The 7,067-nt window shown below is 55.1% G+C and overlaps 1 long non-coding RNA gene across 1 annotated transcript; it reads right to left on the bottom strand.

The window, feature by feature from the left end:
• Positions 1 to 1,567: 1,567 nt before the first annotated feature.
• On the bottom strand, positions 1,568 to 6,853 carry LOC123363426. Its single transcript, XR_006576751.1, has 3 exons — positions 6,705 to 6,853; positions 2,272 to 2,417; positions 1,568 to 2,029 (listed from the first exon to the last, which is right to left on the bottom strand). It is a non-coding gene; the product is annotated as an uncharacterized LOC123363426 (long non-coding RNA).
• Between the last annotated feature and the right edge of the window lie 214 nt (positions 6,854 to 7,067).

Raw genomic sequence — 7,067 nt, 5'->3', positions numbered from 1 at the left:
CTTCTGAGTCGCCAGGCTGGGGCTGGCGGGAGGCTTCTGAGTCGCCAGGCTGGGGCCGGCGGGAGGCTCCTCCGAGGCCAGGCTGGGGCCGGCAGGAGGCTTCTGAGTCGCCAGGCTGGGGCTGGCGGGAGGCTTCTGAGTCGCCAGGCTGGGGCCGGCGGGAGGCTCCTCCGAGGCCAGGCTGGGGCTGGCGGGAGGCTTCTGAGTCGCCAGGCTGGGACTGGCGGGAGGCTTCTGAGTCGCCAGGCTGGTGCTGGCGGGAGGCTTCTGAGTCGCCAGGCTGGGGCTGGCGGGAGGCTTCTGAGTCGCCAGGCTGGGGCCGGCAGGAGGCTTCTGAGTCGCCAGGCTGGGACTGGCGGGAGGCTTCTGAGTCGCCAGGCTGGGGCTGGCGGGAGGCTTCTGAGTCGCCAGGCTGGGGCCGGCGGGAGGCTCCTCCGAGGCCAGGCTGGGGCCGGCAGGAGGCTTCTGAGTCGCCAGGCTGGGGCTGGCGGGAGGCTTCTGAGTCGCCAGGCTGGGGCCGGCGGGAGGCTCCTCCGAGGCCAGGCTGGGGCTGGCGGGAGGCTTCTGAGTCGCCAGGCTGGGACTGGCGGGAGGCTTCTGAGTCGCCAGGCTGGTGCTGGCGGGAGGCTTCTGAGTCGCCAGGCTGGGGCCGGCGGGAGGCTTCTGAGTCGCCAAGGTGGGACCGGCGGGAGGCTTCTGAGTCGCCAGGCTGGGGCCGGCGGGAGGCTCCTCCGGGGCCAGGCTGGGGCCGGTGGGAGTTTCCTCCGGGGCCAGGCTGGGGCTGGCGGAAGGCTTCTGAGACGCCAGGCTGGGGCTGGCGGGAGGCTTCTGAGTCGCCAGGCTGGGACCGGCGGGAGGCTTCTGAGTCGCCAGGCTGGGGCCGGCGGGAGGCTTCTGAGTCGCCAGGCTGGGGCCGGCGGGAGGCTTCTGAGTCGCCAGGCTGGGGCTGGCGGGAGGCTTCTGAGTCGCCAGGCTGGGGCTGGCGGGAGGCTTCTGAGTCGCCAGGCTGGGACTGGCGGGAGGCTTCTGAGTCGCCAGGCTGGTGCTGGCGGGAGGCTTCTGAGTCGCCAGGCTGGGACCGGCGGGAGGCTTCTGAGTCGCCAGGCTGGGGCCGGCGGGAGGCTTCTGAGTCGCCAGGCTGGGGCCGGCGGGAGGCTTCTGAGTCGCCAGGCTGGGGCTGGCGGGAGGCTTCTGAGTCGCCAGGCTGGGGCTGGCGGGAGGCTTCTGAGTCGCCAGGCTGGGGCTGGCGGGAGGCTTCTGAGTCGCCAGGCTGGGACTGGCGGGAGGCTTCTGAGTCGCCAGGCTGGTGCTGGCGGGAGGCTTCTGAGTCGCCAGGCTGGGGCTGGCGGGAGGCTTCTGAGTCGCCAGGCTGGGGCCCGCGGGAGGCTTCTGAGTCGCCAAGGTGGGACCGGCGGGAGGCTTCTGAGTCGCCAGGCTGGGGCCGGCGGGAAGCTCCTCCGGGGCCAGGCTGGGGCTGGCGGGAGTTTCCTCCGGGGCCAGGCTGGTGCTGGCGGGAGGCTTCTGAGTCGCCAGGCTGGGGCTGGCGGGAGGCTTCTGAGTCGCCAGGCTGGGGCCGGCGGGAGGCTTCTGAGTCGCCAGGCTGGGGCCGGCGGGAGTTTCCTCCGGGGCCAGGCTGGGGCCGGCGGGAGGCCCCTCAGCTGCCACGGTGGTTGGCGGCTCCTGCTGGGCCCTGGGGCGCAGCTCCTGGCTCCTTGGCTTCCTGCAGTGGAAGCCCCAGAGCTGCCGTCCCCAACTCCTGCCCTCCCCTGGCTCTCTGCTCCACAGCTGAACCCGGGGCCACTTCCGTTTCGGCCCAGAAGGTGCCTTCGGGTCAGCTAGAGGAGCTGCTGTCTTCCGCCTCCTCCAGCAGGCGAAGCAGCTCCTCCCTTTCCGCTGGCCACGAGCCTCTTCCCCGCCCGCGGGGACAGAGGGGCCGCTCTCCTCCTGGGCAGGCTGCCTCATGTTTGCTGCCGGCTCTGGAGCCCCGTGCCCGGCCTTCCTCCTCAGCATCCGCCTTATTCGCTCCATCCTGGAATGGAGTGGGGAGCAGCCATGAGTCTGGCTTCAAAGCAGCCTCTCATTAACGAGCCTGCCTGCTCCCCTGCCCACCTCCCCTCTGCTGAGGCAATTTTTCCTCCCGACACATCCCACCCCAAGGCACAGGAGCCCTCCACCTGGGGAACAAACCCTGACAAGGGACGGGCTGGGAGCCCCAGTGGTGGGATATTCCCACCACACAGGGGATGGCTCTGGAGAACTCCACTTACTTACTCTAGATCAGATGGAGCTGAATGACAGATGCTTGGGGTTGCTCCTCCCTTCACCCTCCTCGCTCTCCGCACCCAGGTGGCTGGAAACGGGTGCCACTCAATGCCCTGCCAGCAGGGCAAGGGGTAGCAACCAGCGATCGAAACTGGCTGTGAAAACAATACAATGCCACTAGCGGAACGCTCCTGGGACACTCCATAGCTGTACCCAGGGCCACCTCCATTTGGGACCAGAAGGTGCCTCAGGGTCAGCTAGGGGAGCTGGAGGCTTCCTCCTCCTCCAGAAAGCCAGAGCTGGCAGTGCCAGCAGGACTTGATTCCCAGTCTCCCTGGCTCCGAGTGGGACCTGTTGTTCTGACTGACGGATTTGCTCCTTGTCCCCCATCCAAAGTCAATAACACATCTCTGGGTTGGCAGTCATGAGTTAGACCTTCTCAGCACCCCTCTGTCTCCCGCAGCCCTCAGCTGTTCCTTGGACTGAGGTGGCTTGGACGGTAACAGGAGTGGATATTGTTACTGGCTCACTGGGTGGTTCTAGCCAATGAGGGTCTCAGTCTAGCCTCAGAGGCCCACACCCCCAGACACTACAGGTCAGGGTGGACTGATTTAATTCCAAATGTTTTGTAGTTGTATTTTTGAGTTATTTTCCTAATGAGGGATTGATTCTCATGAAATTCTTAGTGGTGGCCGATGACAGAACACGGAGCAATGGTCTCAAGTTGCACTGTGGAAGGCTTAGCTTGGCTATTAGGAAACACTAGTTCACTAGGAGGGGGGTGAAGCCCTGGAATGGGTTCCCTAGGGAGGTAGTGGAATCTCCATCCTTACAAGTTTTTAAAGGTCAGCTTGACACAGCCCTGGCTGGGATGATGAAGTTGGGGTTGGTCCTGCCTGCAGCAAGGGGTTGGACTAGATACCTCCTGAGTTCTGTTCCAACCCTAGTCTTCTATGAGGCTAGGAATTGGGATCCATTCAAACATGTTGACTTGCTGGTTTTGCAGGATACAGAAAAACAAAAAGGTTGACTGAACCATTTGTTTTCATTTCAAACAAACTGAGGTAAAGAAGTATCTCTAGTTTGTGCACTGAACTGATTGTTCCTGCTCATAACATCCTTCCAGATTTTAGAAGTAGTAGCTCACACCTCCTCCTCTCTAGCCTTTATTCATATATTACAAGAGGAAAAGAAGCCTTCATCCTTTTCGAACTCCCAATCAGTTTCTTACATTTGAATGAAGTAGCTGCATCAACTGGAATGAAGAAAATATTCTTTCTGCACCCGCAGAAGAGGCTAGTGCTGCCAAAATCTGGCTGAGTGTTTCAATAACTTCTGGACCCCCAGGTTCTTAGGCAATGACTTCCAACAGTTCAGTGCTTTGACTTCCTCTGACACTTGGCAGCAAACATGGACTTCTTCATATATGTAGTTATTTAAATTACTTTAATAGGCTGGAGCAACTAGAGGCCTTAACATCACTTGTCATCATTTCAAATTTTATATTGGATAAGTTTAAAAAAAAAAGCTTTTTCAATATAAATTTAAAAAACCCAGTTTGAATAAAAAAAATCTCAGGGCGGGGGGGGGTTGTGAAAAAGCCACTGATTGGTCTTGCCCTTGATTTTAGAAGAACTACTTCATCTGAGAGAATCAGAAACTGCTTGTATTCTAGTCAAGGAGAGGAGGCAGCAAAATTCACCCTAGCAGTAATCTGTTGGGCCTTATTTGCTCAGTCTCAAACAAACAAGTGTGCAAAACTCTAGCTAGTCTCTTTTATGTAGGCCCAGCTAAGAGGTGTTGGAGGGGCAGGAATGCTGTCTCCCTCCCGGATCCAGTAGCAATTGCACAGGATATTGCCACAAAACCTACATTTTACTGCCAAACTCTCTAAGCCAGTCCTCTCCTGCGCTTCCTGGTTTCTAAGTTTCAAATCCACAAAACCTTCCCCTTGACAGTCACTGCCCAGGTGGTGCAGCAGGCAGAGGAACCTGAGCAGTAACATTGTGACACCAGAGGTAACTTGGCCACCTGTCGCTCCCTGACTCCACGAACCCTGAGCATAAACCCGAAGCCTGAGCCCTGCCTTGGGCATCGCTCCCACGGAAACCTGCAGGTTCCTTTACTGACTTATGCAAATCACCTGTGGAGAGTTAGCACTGACTGGCTGAATTCACTCTCAAGTCACAATGCCCTTCAGCTTACAGCACGAATGGAAGGGGCACAGGGTGGAAATCAGGCTTTTCTGGTGGCCCGTTTTCCAACTGAGAAGAAGGGACAAGAGGGAAGGAGGAAGAGGGAAGCAAAATGGCCACATTCCAAACGCCCCCAGCGAGTCACAGGTTAATTCCAAGCCCAGAGGAAACCACTGTTGTCTGACTTTCTCTTTCACTTCGGCCATAGAATGTGCCTCAAAATAATTCCCATAGGAATTAGAGCAGATTTTTTAGTAAAACACCCAAGCTTGATTTTAAAAGAGGCCAGTTGTGGAAAATCCAGCACAACCCTCAGTGAATTGCTCCAAACTCTGAGGGTAAAAATGCTCCTCGCCTTCTTTCCAGTGTGTATTGGTCTAGCTTCAACTTCCAGCCATTGTCTGCTCATAACCTTTCTCTGGTAAAGCGAAGATGGAGGCTTGCTGCAGCAAGGCTCCAGGGCTCTGCGAGGTTCCCCTTGCCCTGCATCCCTGTCCTGCCTGGCTGTTGGCAACGGAGCTCTGTGAGGTCACAGACGCCTCACTCATAGAATCATAGACTATCAGGGTTGGAAGGGACCTCAGGAGGTATGTAGTCCAACCCCCTGCTCAAAGCAGGACCAATTCCCAACTAATTGTCTTTGCTCAATGGGCTGAGTTCCTGCCAAAAGCTTTTGTGAAGTCACTGCCACACCCACCTTTCCCTGGCAGGCCTGACCTCTGCCCCTGGTCAGCCCAGCTGAATGTTTGAGCTGCACCCCGGATCACCCCACTTGCTCATTATTGATTCTGGGGAGCAAGCAGGCTACCCAGTAAAACAGCAGAGTCTGTTCCGCACCCCACACTGAGTTTTTCATAGAGGCTGTGAAACAATTGTTGTGAAACAATTCAGTCTCCTAATGTGGCCTCTATTTCACGGGCTATGAAATTTCACACTCTTAGCAACCAATTAAGCCCAATTGCTTGTAATTCACTAAAAGGCACCTTCCCAACCAGTTATGATGGTAGGACACCAGGAAACAGAGACTCCACCTCTCCCCTGGGTAATTTCTTCCAGTGGCTAGTCTCCCTCACAGTCATCATTACATTGGAAATTGACAACCTCTGATAAGGGCCCAATTTATGACAATCTTTTAAATAATTTAAATAGAAGAGAAAAAATAACATTCAGTAGAACATGTTCACTGCCAAGCTTTTCAGCCAGTCGCACCACTGATGTGATAGCTAAGGCCCCGGAAGCAAAGCTAGCTGAAATACTAACCCAGCTTTGGGCAGCAGTAAAGGTGCAGAAAATATTGTCTTCCTTTCAGTTTATTCAAATCGTTCAGTTCAATCGACTAGTTTGTGGAAATTCAAGAAAGCCATTGGGAATTCACAAAACAGGCAAACTTGTTTTCCTCCCTCAATCTAGGGATAAAAACTAGGGCATAGATCTACTGGTTCATCAATCTAGAAACTCGTGGAGACAAGAATGTATCATTTCACTTCACTAACCACACTTCAGATTGCCTTTGTTTAAGAAATCTGTCAGTTTGAAATGCAAAACATTTTGATACAACTTCTTTCTTATGCTTCTCGTTCTAGCTCTGGCATGGCCTTCCTGTGTGACCAAAGAGAGGTCACTTCTTTTCTCTTTCCCTCGGTATCCTGGGGGATGGAGAAAGTTCTCTCAGCCCTAGCAGGGGAGAGATTGAGCAAGTCAGGCGCGTTAGGGCCCTCGTGCTCTAAAGGACAATGGGTGATTGTTGTTTGGGGCAAGAATCCTGACGGATTTGTTACTTGTCCCCCAACCAAAGCCAATAACACATCTCTGTATTTTCAGTCATGAGTTAGACCTTCTCAGCACCCCTCTGTCTCCTGCAGCCCTCAGCTGTTCCTTGGATTAGGGAGGCCTGGATGCTAAGAGAACTGGAATTATTTTACTGGCTTCCTGGGTGTTACTAGCACATGAGGGTCTCAGTCTGGCCCCCGAGGCCCACACCCCAGACACTAAAGATCAGAATGGGTTGATTTCACTCAAAGTTTTTTGTATTTGCATTTTTGAATTATTTTCCTAATGAAAGATTGATTGTCATGAAATCTTAGAGCTGGCAGATGACAGAACAAGGAGCAATGCTCTCAAGTTGCAATGTGGAAGGCTTGGATATTAGCAAAACCTTTTTCCCTAGGAGGGTGGTGATGCCTTTGAATCTGCTAGGATAGAGTCCCCTATCTTGTATCTATATCTAGAGCCTATATTTTTTCTTACCTTCTACACAGATGACAATGTCTTTGAATCAAATCCACACAGATAAGACAAACGCACGAAGAGAATCTCCTCTACAGCAACTGGCTCTTGGTCCTGAATGAGAGACCGCGAGCTGGAGGCTTGCTGCAGCAAGGCTACAGGGCTCTCCGAGGTTCCCCCTGCCCCGCATCCCTGTCCTGCCCGGCCGTTGGCAAGGGAGCTCTGTGAGGTCACAGACGCCTCATCATCTCTGCCCAATAGGCTGAGTTCCTGCCAAAGGCCTTTGTGAAGTCACTGCCACACCCACCTTTCCCTGGCAGGCCTGATTTCTGCCCCTGGCCAGCCCAGCTGGGTGTTTGAGCTGCACCCCGGATCACCCCACTT

The sequence above is a fragment of the Mauremys mutica genome, chromosome 2 (assembly GCF_020497125.1).
Source record: "Mauremys mutica isolate MM-2020 ecotype Southern chromosome 2, ASM2049712v1, whole genome shotgun sequence".
Lineage (NCBI taxonomy): Eukaryota > Metazoa > Chordata > Testudines > Geoemydidae > Mauremys > Mauremys mutica.
The sequence above is the reverse complement of the archived record's forward strand: the minus strand, read 5'-3'. Positions and strand labels throughout refer to the sequence as shown.